Source organism: Octopus bimaculoides, chromosome 2 (assembly GCF_046866305.1).
Source record: "Octopus bimaculoides isolate indiv1 chromosome 2, ASM4686630v1, whole genome shotgun sequence".
Taxonomy (NCBI): Eukaryota; Metazoa; Mollusca; class Cephalopoda; order Octopoda; family Octopodidae; genus Octopus; species Octopus bimaculoides.
The window spans coordinates 58,873,841-58,889,891 of NC_142929.1; the positions used below are offsets into that span (position 1 = coordinate 58,873,841).

Sequence of the window (16,051 nt, forward strand, 5' to 3'; positions counted from 1 at the left end):
TTGTCAGTGTACTACTAGGAACATACCTAACACTTAAAAATATATATATGTGTGTGTGGGTATATATATATATATATATATATATATATATATATATATATATATATACATATGTGTGTGTGTATCTTTTGCCTTCTACCTTTTACATGCTGGGGTACCACTATGGAGAATTTTAGTCGCCTGAATCAACCTCAGTACTTATTTTTTTTTAAAGCTCAATAGTTATTCTATTGATCTCTTTTCAAACCGCTAAGTTACAGGGGCATAAACATACCTGGACTGGCGGCCGAGTGTTGGTGGGGAACAAACAAACAAACAAACACACACACACACACACACACACAACAGGCTTCTCTCAGTTTTCTGCTATGTTTATGATGTGGCTGTGTATTCATTTGAATGTTTTGATGAGTATTTTTGCGTACATGCATATCGGAGCATCTGCATGTGTATGATGATGTGTCTTTGTGTTCGGTCGAAGTGTTTAATGCATGTGTGTGCAAGAGTCTATGTATTAAATGTTTCATGTTTATAAGCGAGTATGAATTTCCAAGGGTGCCTGTGTGCCTGCAGGGATATAATCATGTCTGTTGGGATGACAAGGCAGTAGTCATGTGAATTTATTAAAGAAAAGATTATTTCCATTGTGGATTTTTAAAAATGAAATATATTAGTGGGTGTGGGGGATGTTCTGGTTTATTGAATTAATGCATATTCATTTGTTTTGGAAAGACACAAGAGATTTCTGTGTATAAGAGGTCACTCTAACATTATTACTAATTTGGGACAAAATAATCTTTTGAGAGAAAAGAGAAAATGAAAAGGAAATGTATTAATTAGGATTTCATATCACCCCTATGGGATCTTGTTATATGTTTTAAGTACATACCTACACATGGAAGGGCAAGACATGATTAATTCTGTGGGCTTAATCAATATTTTGGTTTGATGTTTCAGTATTGATAGCTTTTCCATGCTACAAAGGATATGAAAAGCATTTGATCGTGTCTAGCTTCAAGCTTTGTTTACGAGTCAGCATTTAATGAAAGGGTGTATATTGAAAGAAAACAAACAAAAACAAAATATGTGTTGATAGTTTTGTGCCCAATGTCTTTGCAATGTTCTAAATAAGTAATTATGTTGATAGAGTGTGTCCTTAAATTTGTTAACAATGCATGCTGCTTGAGTTAATGTTAGATATGACAGTGGTTGTATACATGGTTGAGTTTTTCCCAGGCAATTTCCCTTTACAGTGCATATACTTTGAGACTGGAGGTTGAATATATGGTTTTATTAGTTGTATTGTGGTCAAGATTCTTAATTATGTTATTATTATTGAAGGCTAGGTTAAAGTTATTGGTGAAAATTGTTTCTGTTGAGTAGCTCATCTTCAGCAAGCTTGGTGTAAAGATTTCCCTATACTGAAGTGAAAATGAATTCTCACTATTCATGTGTTTACATTTATTGAATATGGTGGATTATAACACATTTTAGTTTTTCCTTCCACATACTAAGTTCTTTGTGGTTACCTATCTATGCTGCTAACCTAATTCTGATAGCTGAATTAGTCAAAATATTAGACATTAAATAAATCCATATGTGGAAGCAAAGACAAGAACCAGGAATCTTCTTTTTGGAACAAGATATTTGGAAAATAACGAATCTCTTCCCCACTGCCTTTACTGCTTTTCAACTTAAAATGAACCTGAAGAAAAACTAAAGTGATGTTTACACAAGTTTAAGGAGAGATGTATGTGGAAGTAGATATACTTGTCCAAGGAACCAAGCTTGATGTAGTGGATTCTCTTGTATATCATGGCAGCTTTGTCTCCAAAGATAGACTCCTAAATTCTGAATCAACTCAAAGGTTGAAAATATTTCATTTTGTTTTGGAATACCTAAGAAACTGCCCTCCAAGCTTTGCATCCACAATCCTTGTGTCATGAAATCCCTACTACACTCATCCAAGAAATGGAATCTGGTTCAATAATGTGTCAGAATTCTTGAGAAATTTCATCAAAAGTGTCTAATCATAAATTGAATGTTAGTTGATACAAAAGTGCAAAAAATAGTTGACTGTTTCAGTGTGGATGCTTGCCTCATTAGCTTTTTATATAAGAATGTCTGATTCGCCATCTGTCTTGATGATTTCAGGCTGCTGAAGTAATTTCTTCATAGAGAATTAGTTCTTTGCAGGTGTTTTGAGTACAAACAAAATGAGATATCTCATGACACTGAAAAAGCAATCTTGTCCTTGGACATTAGCACTGGTTCATTGCGAACATCTTGCACAGAACAGAAGTAAATGAAGGTCTATAACTAGAGAGAATAACCTGCAGCATGAAAAAATTAGAATTGTCTATCAAATGGTATAAAGTATATCCAAAAACTGCAGGATATTTTGCATGGTTGAGGGTCCCAAGGTAATCTTTCCTGCACAATCTATGGTCACACAATACTTTCAAAAAGTGGACTTGATATTGATGAAAGGCCTCATATCTGGACCCAACATGGAATGCTTATATGCATACAGCCCCAATGGCCTCAGCAGAGAAATGGTGGTCTTGTTGTCCAATGGTGTATTCATCTACTGTTGGGCTAAATATCTACTTTTCAAAAGAGCTGAGTTGCTGTTGATATGAATCCTGACACAATTACCCTTTTTACATTTGTCACAAAACATTAAATAAAATCAAGACCAGATAATCCATGTGTCAGCTCATGACAGAAGTAATATCAAACCTGTTTACATACATGTATTTGTGTTAAGGAAGTGGCTTTCCTTGAAATCGAATTGGTGTCCACAGTGTGAGCGTGTGTGTGTGTATGTGCATGCATGCATGCACATGTGTATCTATTGTCAGATTCTGTGATTCTTTTATTCTAGTACTATCCTTGAAGACTAAAATTGTGGAGGAGGAATGCTAAGCAGTGATAAGTAAAACTGCAATGTTGTTATCAGTCCGAATATCCTTGATGCATGTTTGAACTGGGGAACAAGTTACTCACTGCATTTTGTCATGGAGAATATATCGTGCTTGTTGACAAATGGTGTATATTCACCTAGATCAGCTTGCAGTACCCTCTACCTAGACTGTGAGACACTAGCATTTTGGAGTAGTTATCTCTTCATCGGTCACAAACAGGCAGACGATGCTAAGAGATGAATTAAGAGATGACCTCTCTTATGCTTTTCCACTCATTATATGATGACAGGCAGCATTATATGGTGGCTCACCATAACTAAATTATGGAGGGGGTGCACTAAGCAGTGATAAGTAAAACTGCAATTTTATTATGAGTCTAAAATACACAATATTTGTAAGAGCTTATTTAGAGCAGAAATTTAGATGTTTCCTAATTTCCCCATAAATTCTACAGCTGTTTCAATAATTAAAATATGAACATAATTTTCTTTGTAATTTATAAATATATAAAAATATACACTTCAAATGTGATGGACAAGCCATCTCATCAGGAAATAAAGCTGAAATATGAGATTCAAAACACTGTTGCTGTTTTATATACACACACACACATATATATATATATATATATATATATATATATATATGATATAAGCAAGACAAGATGATGAAAAATATTTATCTCACTTGTGACTATTGCATTGTAATAATATACTGGAGTTTAACCATATGTTAAACTTGTCTTAAATTCATTAGACATATTTTTAGTGTTTAAACACTAAATCAATTTATCAAATTAAGAGCTTATTTATAAATTTTGCCTTGAGAAACTGTGGAAAATTTTCTTGTATCATTTTTGTACTGAACAATATTTTAAACGAGTAAACATTAGCACAATAGTGGATAGTTAAAAATATAATGAGTATTTCACTTTATTCACCAAAACATTCATTTATATGTTTATGATGATTATTACACATCTATCTACATTTATAATGTTAGTGCCAGTATTTGAACTCACGAGTGTTTGTGGCTTATGTGGTTTCTGCATTTTACTGTGTTAATGTTTGAATTAGTGTGGGTTTGCAAGGATTAGTGTGCAGACACATTGTATATAAAAATCAGTCTCTCTATCTGTGTGTGTGTCTGATTTAACAATCTATCTACATACTATCTGTTTGCTTATCTATCTATCTATCTATCTATCTGTCTGTCTTTCTCTATCTATCTATCTATCTATTTATCTACATACTATCTGCCTCTCTCTCTCTATATATATATCTATCTATCTATCTACATACTATCTGCCTCTCTCTCTCTCTCTCTCTCTATCTATCTATTTATTTATCTATCTATCTATCTACTATCTGTCTGTCTGTCTGTCTGTCTCTCTCTGTGTCTCTCTCTCTGTGTCTCTTTGTGTGTTTCTCTCTCTCTGTCTCTCACTCACTATCTATCTATCTACCTGCACATAGGTGTTTATGTCAGCCCTGCAGTATGGCCTAATAGTTAGAGTGTTGAGCCCAAGACCACTGGGCTACCGACTTGATTCATGGATGGGGTGAGTGTAGTGTACTTGAGCAAGTCATTTCATATTGCTCCAATCTGCTCATCAGCTGAAAATTAAGAACAGCAGCAGCAGCTGGAGGCTAACCTTGCGAAATGCTGCCACCCTGGTCAGTTGAAAGCACACGCTCTGAGTTGCTTAAATGCTGAAGAAACTGCGGAAAAGCTTCAGCTTAATGAACTTGATTGCTCATTACATGTACATACATGTATATAGACATGCATAAATGTGTGTGCATGTGCATATGTGTGTGTGTGCATGCATGTGTCTTTCATATACAAACATACATACATATACCCAGGTGCATATATGCACACATACATGCACATAGATATAACTATATATAAATGCACCTCTCTATATATATACCTATACATTTGTATATATATACATAAGTATATGTGTACATACATATTTATGTATATACAGATGCCCGCATACACACACACATATACACACATGGATGCAAATATATATGTAGACACATATGATATCTAATGTCTAAGTCTGTGTATATGCCTACTTCCATGGTGTTATTTCTGTATATCTAAATGTATTAAATTATGTCCACTTATCTATGTTTCAGTAACCCTATAGACATACACCAGTACATACTGGTGGTGTTAAGAAGATTTTGGAATAGCATTACAGGGGCTGGATGACAGCTCTAAACATCTGTGGCTTATCTCTAGATTTCAGAGAAAAACATGGCATGGTGTTTCAAAAACAACATATCTACCCCCACTGGTATTTCTGTTTTATCATTATTATTATTATTATTATTATTGTTTGTTTGTTTTTTGTTACTTTTTTTTTGTTCTTTTATCAAAGCATCTCAGTACTTCCATCACACCTTAAACAAAAACGAACTGATCCCTCTTGGGGTAAGCCTAACGTGGGAGAGAAAAATTTTAAGAAAAGTCACCAAAAAGAAAAAAAAAAATGGGGAAAAAAATGAAAAGAGCAATGAGACATTAGTTCAGGGTGGAGGGTAGGACCGTAGAGGGAGATGTGTGTGTGTGTGTGTGTGTGTGTGTGTGTGTGTGTGTGTGTGTGTGTGTGTATGGGTAGTGTTGGTGGTTCTGGAAGGAATGATTTTGAAATAAAACCTGAAGATATATAACTAGTAATTGACAAACCAACTTTTCAGATCTCTGATGACATCAAAGGAGGAATTTTGAACTTGAAAGAGAATTACAGCATATAAACAACAGCAGGAACAACAACAACAATAGTAGAAATAGCATCAACAACAACACTAGTAACGAACCAATAAGTATGCCCTACTTAGTCACTTGAACTGCAAGAAAAGGAAGCCAAATTTCCCTCCAAATACATCATATGAGATTTTGATAAAACAAAAAATGAAAATGAAGGAGATTAAATAATGTAGTTCTAGATACACCTAAGATAGAGTAAAACGGGATGGCCACAGATGGAATAATTTTGATCATAGGTCTGCATCATCAGAAATGTCTTGGAGTTAAACATGAGCACTACTAGTACCTTTGCTTGATGAGCGGCAGTAATGATTTCATAAAAGGCAACAGTTTGGTTCCTGGGTTTCAGTGTAGCCAGAAAATAAGAGCAAGAATTGATGCCGAAAGATCAATCATGATGTCGCTCAATATAAAGAGACTGCTTTCTCAGAAAAAAAGCATGAATCTGGAACTATAAAAATCCATGGTCGACTCCTTGGCATTGCATGGATGGGAAAATGAACCTGAAGCATGACTGATATTAAGCTTTTTCAGTTTCCATCTACTAAATCCACTCACAAGGTTTTGATCAGCCTGAGATTATAGTAGAAGACACTTGCCCAGCATGCTACACAGTGGGACTGAACCAAGAACCATGTGGTTGAGAAACAAACATCCTACCACACAGCCAAGCCTGCACCTGTACATATATGGATGAAATCTTTTAACAAATGTCAAAGCAGAAAATTACTTTCTGGAAAAGTAAATAATAACAATATTTATTAACTTTGGATGTATTTAAAGAGTTTATGAACTAACCAGTGGACATGTTTCACCTTTCAAAAGTCTTTTCAGTTCTGTTGAATTAAATGAAAGTTAAGTTTGTATCAGTCATCATTGTTTTAACATCCACTTTTCTAAAGTGGATGCAAAAAAGCATGTGGAAACCAAAGATGAAGAAGTGATGATGTCAAGGAATGGCTATGGACGAGCCAAGCAGAATTATGGCTGCAGCATGAGATTGCAGTGTGTGGTGAGGAGTCCTTGTACTGACTGAGATCCCTGACTCTCATTGGTGAAGATAGGTATATTCATCTCTCTCTCTCTCTCTCTCTCTCTCTCTCTCTCTCTCTCTCTCTCTCTCTCTCTCTCTCTCTCTCTCTCTCTATATATATATATATATATATATATATATATATATATATATATATATATTCTTTTATATGCCTCAGTCATTTGACTGCAGTCATGCTGGAGCACTGCCTATAGTTGAGCAAATTGACCCCAGAACTTATTCTTTGTAAGCCTAGTACTTATTCTATTGGGCTCTTTTGCTGAACTGTTAAGTTATGGGGACGTAAATACACCAGCATTGGTTGTCAAGTGATGGGGAGGGGGGACAAACACAGACACACGAACACACACATACACACAGACACATGCACAACGGGTTTCTTTCAGTTTCCATCTACCAAATCCACCCACAAGGCTTTGGTCAGTGCGAGGCCATAGTAGAAGACACTTGTCCAAGGTGTCATGCAGTGGGACTGAACCCAGAACCATGTGGTTAGTAAATAAGCTACTTACCACACAACCACTCCTGCACCTATATATATATATATGTATATATATAAAACAACAATAGAGTTCTTTATATGGTAGGTACATATATTGGCCATATGATTTATAAATTCCACACATATATCGTCATCTGTACATGCATATATACATATATACAAACATACAATAATACTCCATGTGGATTGTTGGCTATTTTTTCCCTCCGTCTTCTTTTTCTCTTGGACTTTCCTCTCTGTCTCCTGTTTCTGAAGAAGAGCTTTGCTCAAAATGTAAAACTAACTTTCTTTCCTTCCCTGAGCATCTGTTAATACTTTGCATGTACCATGTCCTTGCGTTGTTGTTTTTCTCTTCTGTTTTTTTTTTCATTTTTTTAATAAACTATATATATTTATATATATATATATATATATATATATATATATATATAATAATATTAGGGACAAAATCCAAAATTACAGGTAAAAAACTCAATTAAAATCAATTTATAAAAAATTAAAATTAAATTGAGCCTTATAGATAAAGTATATATAAAATATATAGTTTTAAGGAAAATAACCAATTTTCAAGAACTCATCGATGAAAATCCACTATCACATATAGAAAAATTAATAATTAAAAGCACAATAAATGAGTATAATATAAAGTAAAGTAAATATCATAAGATAAATATAATAAATATAATAATCATCGATGAGTTCTTGAAAATTGGTTATTTTCCCTAAAACTATATATTTTATATATATATATATATATATATGAGCCTGTGTATGTATGCCCTCCCATCATCACTTGACCACTGGTATTGGTGTGTTTACTCACTGTCACTTACTGGTTTGGCAAAAGAGACCAATAGAATACGTACTAGGCTTAAAAAATATGTCCTGGAGTTGGTTTGTTTGACTAAAACCCTTGAAGGTGGTACTCCAGCATGGCCGCAGTCAAATGACAAACAAGTAAAAGAATGGAAGAATATATCTTATATACACAGAAGACCATAGTTCAAATTAAGACTCTGTACACATGTTGGATTGAGTGAATAGGTTTATTAGAAGCCAAAAGTCTTATGAATGACCACGGGATTGCACCCTAGAAAGTTCCTCTCCTCGGCACAAGTCTGGGCAAGTTTGCTTATGGAAGACCACCAGTTGTCTATGCATACTGCCCTCCTATCTCCTTGCCAACGATGTTATTCAAGGGAAAGGCAAAGGCCAGTACAGCCTGGCACTAGTGATGTTGCAACTTATTTCTTCATCTGAATGAACTAGAGTAACATGAAATGAAGTGTCTTTCTCAAGAACACAACACACTGCCCTTCCTGGGAATTGAACTCACTATCTCACGATTCTGAGCCTGATGCTCTAACCACTGAGCCATGTGCCTTTGCATACATATAGTTATCATAGTGTACTCATATATATAGTTGACACGTTCAATTATCCAACTTACACTTGGTTGCTGGTTATGCAGGGTATCACATATATATAGCTCTGTGTGTGTATCTGTGCGAATGCATGAGTGCGTTTAATTTTGGTATCGGGTGGTTAGTTTTGGCTAATGTAGAGATTTTGGGTTTATTTTTGGTTCCAGTGTTTGTTGTTTTGTGTGTGTTGGAAGAAATAAAATGGAACCATAAATAAAAAGATAAATGAAAGCAAGATAAGAAGAAGCTATTGAGATTGGTATTATACAGTCCTTGAAGTCTAGTGTGATCATGTGCACATATGCGTGTGTGTGTGTGTGTATGTATGTGTGTGTGTGTGTGTGTGTGTGTGTGTGTGTGTGTGTGTGTTGTGTGTGCATGCACATCTGTGTGTGTTGTGTGCTAGATGTTAAGGTGTATGTGTATTGGTAGTCAGACAACTCATTACTAGAGTGAATGCCTTTTATTGTGCATATCTGTGAGCCTTACAAGGTGTATATATGGGTATATCATTTGTTTTTCTGTATGTTAGGGTTTGTGAATATTTTACTGTAATTAATCAAACTTATACACTAAGATCTACTGAGTAATTCACTCAGTCCAGTAAATTACTTAGTATCTTTTATCTTTTAAATACTATTTTTTTGTAAATTATGGTACTTATTCTATTGGTCTTTTTTGTTAGACTGCTAAGTTATGGGGATGGAAACATGTCAATGCCAGTTGTCAAGTGGTAGTGGGAGACAAACATAGACACAAAAATACAGGCAAATATATATATAAATATCATCATCATCATCATCATCGTTTAACATCTGCTTTCCATGCTAGCATGGGTTGGACGATTTGACTGAGGACTGGCAAACCAGATGGCTACACCAGGCTCCAATCTGATTTGGCAGAGTTTCTACAGCTGGATGCCCTTCCTAACGCCAACCACTCCAAGAGTGTAGTGGGTGCTTTTATGTGCCACCGGCATGAGGGCCAGACACAAGGTACTGGCAATGGCCATGCTCAAAAAGGTGTTTTTTACGTGCCACCTGCACGGGAGCCAGTCCAGCGGCACTGGCAACGACCTCGCTCTAATGATTTTCTAATGTGCCACCAGCACAACTGCTAGAAGGCAACGCTGGTGCACCAGCATGACCGCAGCCACTTGGCTGAAACACATAAATAAATAAATATATATATATATATATATATGAATAATTGATAAGATTCTTTCAGTTTCTGTCTATCAAATTCACTTACAAAACTTTGATCAGCCCAAGTCTATAGTAGAAGACACTTGGCCAAGGTGCCATACAGTGGGACTGAATCCAGAACCATGTGGCTGGAAAGCAAATTTCTTACCACACTGTCACACCTGTGCCTTTATATAAACCAGCACACAGTAGTTATGAAAATAACTATAGAATAGATTGAAACAATCATAAAAGTTATGCAAAGCTGTCAAACATCACTGGAATTTTTATTCTTTTTCTTGAGCAAATCATGACAGACACCCAGAGGATTTTGAAAGCAAAGTGAATAAGAGTGAATGAAGGGATTCTTCACTTTGACTAGCTTCCCACCAAGCCTCTTCTCACTGAACCACTCCTGGTTAAAGCCTCTTTACAGTGGGATATCAATTGAAGGATAGGTAATAAATTGCCTTGCTTATTCCTGCAGTTAGGTTCCTAATTATAGCTGTGAGGTAGTTAGAGTTCTTATAGCTACATGCCATTGCCTTTTCTTTGTTTTTTTTTTAAAGGAGTATTTTCTTAATATATAGTGTAATAGATAAGAAATTAGATAACTTTAGATTTGTAGAGTTAGCAATATTTAAGCAAAACACATTGAATAAGTCATCAATTATTTTCTCATCCCATCCAAGATATAACCATTCATACTGAATGAAATTGTCAATCCATCATCTCTGTAGATACCTGTGAGTAAGGAGTGTCATCATAATATTTGCTATACTTTGGAGTATTCATTCCCACTGTCTCTGTTCTGAGTTCAAATCTAACTGAGATGAACTTTGACTTTTATTGTTTTAGTGTTGATAAATAAACTATCAGTTCAGTACAGTAGTTTTTTTTTTTAATCTCCCTCTTCTTTATTTACCTTCTCTTTCTTTGTCCCTCTTTAAGCAAAAATTGATGGTCTTCAGATCTGGAGAGGGGATGGGCTCCAACAGATATAGAACACCCAGGCATGCATTATATCATTTCTGTTCTCCTTTGGCTCAACCAGAAGTTGAGGATCCAAGGAAGGATATTATATATACAACACACATATGCATGCACAAGAATTATAGAGGAAATAAAAAAATATGTAAAGGGAGATGTAAAAGACAAAGTACAAGGATAAGAAGTATATATTGAGGTGTGTGTGTGTGTGTGTGTGTGTATATATATATATATATATATATATATATATATATATATATATATATATATATGTATGTATATATGCTCATATATATGTATATGTGTGTGCATGCATGTAAGTGTGTATAAAGCAAATAGGAAGTGAATGTGGTTGAAGAAGAAACTGAAGAACATCGAAAATTAGAGAATATACAAGAAGAATGAAGAAAATAAGGTGATAAAGGAGGAGATGATAATAATAATAAAAGTGTGTGAGTAAGAGAAAAGGGTGATTTTAGAAAAAGAGGATGAAGCAAGGAGGTGAATGCAACAAATCAAAGCAAGAAGAGAATAAAGAAGGCATGAAGTGCAAAGAGAATAATGAAGAGGAAGAGAGAGAGAATGCGGAGAAAGAGAGAGAAGAATGTTCAGAAACCACAAGAAGCAAGAACAACAACAATGCATCAACAACAACAACTAGAATAGTAGGAAGAGATGTGATTGTAAAGATTAATGGATTTATGCAAGTTGGGTATATAACACGTTTGTCCAGAACTGTTATTACCAGCACATTCTGCTCCATTTTGTTCGTATGTGGAAACCTTAAAGATATTAATTATACAAAATGTCTCAGTGAAAATTTTCTACAAGACACAATACGGTATAATGAGTTTCTAGCACATGGAATTGGAGAGCAAACATTCATGAGTAGTTTTAAAAATTAGTGGCTTTCTAGTGGGTGTACATAATGAACTGTCATTTACGAAGAAAGAGGTGTTTTTCAAGTTGACATGAAAACAGGGGTAGTGAGAGAGTAAGGGAGAAAAATTGTTGAGAGAAAGAGAGAAAGAAAGAGAGAGAGAGAGGAAGGGAGAAAAAGAGAAAATGAAAGAGAGAAGGAAAGAGAGAAAGAGAGACAGAGGAAGGGAGAGCAAGAGAGAGAGAGGGAGAGGAATAGGGTGGAGACGGGGTAGTTTATATATATCTTCACTTTGAAATGAGTGATACACATTGAGGTTTGAAGATATAATTTTCTGTTGTTAAATCTAAGGAATTACTTGGATTTAAGTAAGAACCATTATATTTAAGCCAATGGAATACATTATACCTTTAATCACACATGGAATGAGATGATTCACAGTGATTGAATATATTTGACACAAATGGAATATATTTAAACAGATTTATTACAGAAATGCAAGACATTAGAGGTGAAATGGTCAAGTAGATGAGTTATTAAATCATTGGTTCAAGGATTTTAGGTTCAAATCATACTCCAAGTACTACACTATGTCACAGAGTATAATGCAGTACTTAATTCTAAATGATTCAGCTTAACAGAGGAATATTTGTCCAGTCTTCTGTGAAAACTGGCACCGCTGAATTACTGTTCCATAATCAAAAGCCTTCCAGCTGTGACCATCCCATCATGTTTATTTGGAGTATATTATCCAATGTTTTTTTTTCCACCTGCAGCAAGTCTAGAAATGGAGGTTTTCTAATCGTTACTATTCCCTGGGATTTAGAAATATATTATCTAATGTGTCCTTTTAAGGTGACAGGATGTGACTTGTGGAAGATTTGGCTGTTATTTTTAAGCAGGTCTAGCAAAAATGTAGAGGCTTCTTTGTAGGTATAACCCCCAAAATATTTCTTTTAGAAGGGGAATTATCTCAAAAATGAACCACTGTTGAGATAGCATTAATGATTATTTAAATTCTACTTAACTTGGCTATGACTGCTTGACTATGTTGTTGGCACTCCATCGCTTATGACGTTGAGGGTTCCAGTTGATCTGATCAACGGAACAGCCTACTCGTGAAATTAACGTGCAAGTGGCTGACCACTCCACAGACACATGTACCCTTAATGTAGTTCTCGGGGATATTCAGCGTGACACAGTGTGACAAGGCTGACCCTTTGAATTGCAGGCGCAACAGAAACAAGAAGTAAGAGTGAGAGAAAGTTGTGGTGAAAGAGTACAGCAAGGTTCGCCACCATCCCCTGCTGGAGCCTCGTGGAGTTTTAGGTGTTTTCGCTCAATAAATACTCACAACGCCCGGTCTGGGAATCGATACCGCGATCCTATGACCACGAGTCCGCTGCCCTAACCACTGGGCCATTGCACCTCCACGCTTGACTATTGCTAAACAACAACAATTTTTGTATCAAGAGCCAATAACAGAAAAATTTCCATCAGAATTTAACCCAACCATCGTAAAACACAAAGGACATACCAGAGAATGTAGTCTAAGACACATTATGTTAGAGAGAAGAAAACACAGATTAGTGATGGGTGGACATCTTTGATCCTTGTTCATTTTGATCAAGGATGATCTGGGATCAAATATCAATAACAGCAGCAAAAATCATAAGTATACAACACTGGTGGTGTGAAGTGAACACCTTCCATTACTGATATCCTGTTCATGAGTTCAAACCCTGTTATCCCAGCTATACATTTTGCATATCTTTTAATAATGAAAAATAACTCTGTTCTGATTTAGTTTGCTCAACTCATATCAAATACTGAATTTTAATTTTAAAAAAAATGGTTAGTGGGCAGAATGGACATGCAAATCTTACAAAAACATATCTGCAACAGAGCCAAGAGAATGGAGGAGTACCAGTAAGAGTATGAGGATAAGAAATATGTGTTCTACAACAGGCAAATGCAAAACATATGGCAGCGTGTTGAACAATATTGAAGCTAGATTTAAATTTTACAAAGCTTTGCAGTGGGCTAAATTACAGTGTGAACACGTTCTTTCAATTTTATTGATGTATAAAAAAAAAAGAGTGATGGAGTTTCTTGACAGATTGTTTTATAGTTAGTTGACTGCTCCTAAGAGCAGTCAACTGCTTATAAAACTGTCATGAATTAGGCTTGCACCATAGTAAGTGGCCTAATTTTCATATTTGTACATTTGACGGTTTATAATTAATTAAGAAATATCTATTGTTGCAGCATATACAGCAAACCAGAAGAACTGAATAATAATTACTACAAAGAGATAAAGGTTTCATATAACTAAAATAAAGACGTACTTAATGGAAAGTTTGAAAAATAGCAGCCACCACATCATTGCCACCACTAGAAACAGATATAAATCCCTTCATCAATGCTATATATATGCACAAATATGTGCCTATGTGAGTGTGTGCACATATCTGTGTGTGTATATATATATGTATGTATGTATGTATACACACACACACACTATTTTATCAAAGCTGAAAAAAATTCACAAACTTTTACTCAGAGTTTCACATAACTGTTCATCTGCTAATTGTAGTAAAAGACAATATAGATTTGTAAAGAAATTTGTTATGTAAATTTCTTTACTAGTCTGTATTATCTTAACTGCCTGATGAACAATCATGAGAAACTCTAAGTAATAGTTTGTGAAGATATTTTCAGCTTTAATAAAAATAGTATTTCACTCTACTTCTAGTACTGAAATACTATTTTTTCCACCATGCTTTGTTCTTATGAGCTTACTTGTGTGTGTATGTGTGTGTGTTTATGTGTGTGTATATATATATATATATATATATATATATATATATATATATATATGGATAGGTGTGCGTATATGTGCTTGTGCATGCATACTTATTTGTGTGTTGGTGTGTAGACCATGTCTGTGTATATGTGTATGTAAATGTCAATGCATATGCTCATGTGCATTTTGGCATGTATCTAAATAAGCTAATTAAAAAAATAGCATTTTTCGTCAATCCTTAGACAGCGTAAACTGTCTAATTCCTGTAATGTCAAGGTTAGCTACTCATGCTTAGATAATATCACTTCCAGCATTCCATGCTGTAACAGATACAAAAACGAATCCACACAGTCTGCACCTCACACTCCAAACTGTTACTGCTGAAATTCCATCAACTGCTTATCAGGAGGATCCTGCCTGTCAAATGTATAGCCAGTCTATGGAGCTACTCATACTATTCAATGCCATTGTGAGACTCAACATGAGTTTTGCAACCAATGATTATAATGGAACAAACAACACACACATACACTCCTTCAGTCGTAGGAACAAGGAAGGCTACCTCACCCTGTCTTGCTTCATCTGGAGATACTATAATGATTGAAACAACTTCCCCAACAGCATATGGAGCATCCTTGACAATCTCCCATCACATTATTCAACAGAAGCTCATAATTTTCTACACAATCCCAGTATTCATTGATCAGAAAACTGTCCTGTCTTACTGTTGTCACCAGAAGTAGGTGCTGGCAACCCTGTTATAACACTCTAGATCTCACTGGCCCATGTACATTGACAAGGTATACAATTCCTGCTGCACATAGAAATTACAGCCTACTATTAACACTCATGCCAATCATGAAAATTCATCTGTAACTTGATACCATCAAAATGATTACCTCCTCAGGTAATCGATGTTGTCACTGAAATACTACACCCTACAGAATGATGATGAAATGACACCATCATACTGTCTGCTACACCACATGTTGTATTCAATTTGAAGAGCTGATACCACTGAAGAATGCAATCAAAGTGATGACAGCAACTTCCCTATTCCACCATGTCACTATAATAACAAAACCAACCATGTGACCTGATTTGACAAATAGAAGTTTAAATAATCTCATCTAGAAGACAGTAATTTAAAAATAAAATTCTCTTCAATTTGTCACCAAACATTTGATGGTGAAACTTTAAGTACAGTAGAACCGAGTTAAACAGTTATTAAATAAATGTAACTGCAACCAAATGTATTAAACATTACATACTTCCATTTGATAATCTCCTCACTTCTCCAAACACACATACACACATATACACTTAGTAATGTGGGTGTTTAACATGTACATTCTAGGTTATGAATTGGTAAAACATCACGTTATATAGAAGTCAATACAAACTGTTGAATATACACATACAAACATACATACATAAATACACACACACACACACACATATATATATATATATACACATATATATATATATATAGTT

At 35.0% G+C, this 16,051-nt stretch overlaps 1 long non-coding RNA gene across 1 annotated transcript in view; it reads left to right on the forward strand.

The window, feature by feature from the left end:
- LOC149137080 (uncharacterized) overlaps positions 1–16,051 on the forward strand; it is a 43,452-nt gene that overhangs the window by 15,244 nt on the left and 12,157 nt on the right. The window lies entirely within an intron of this gene.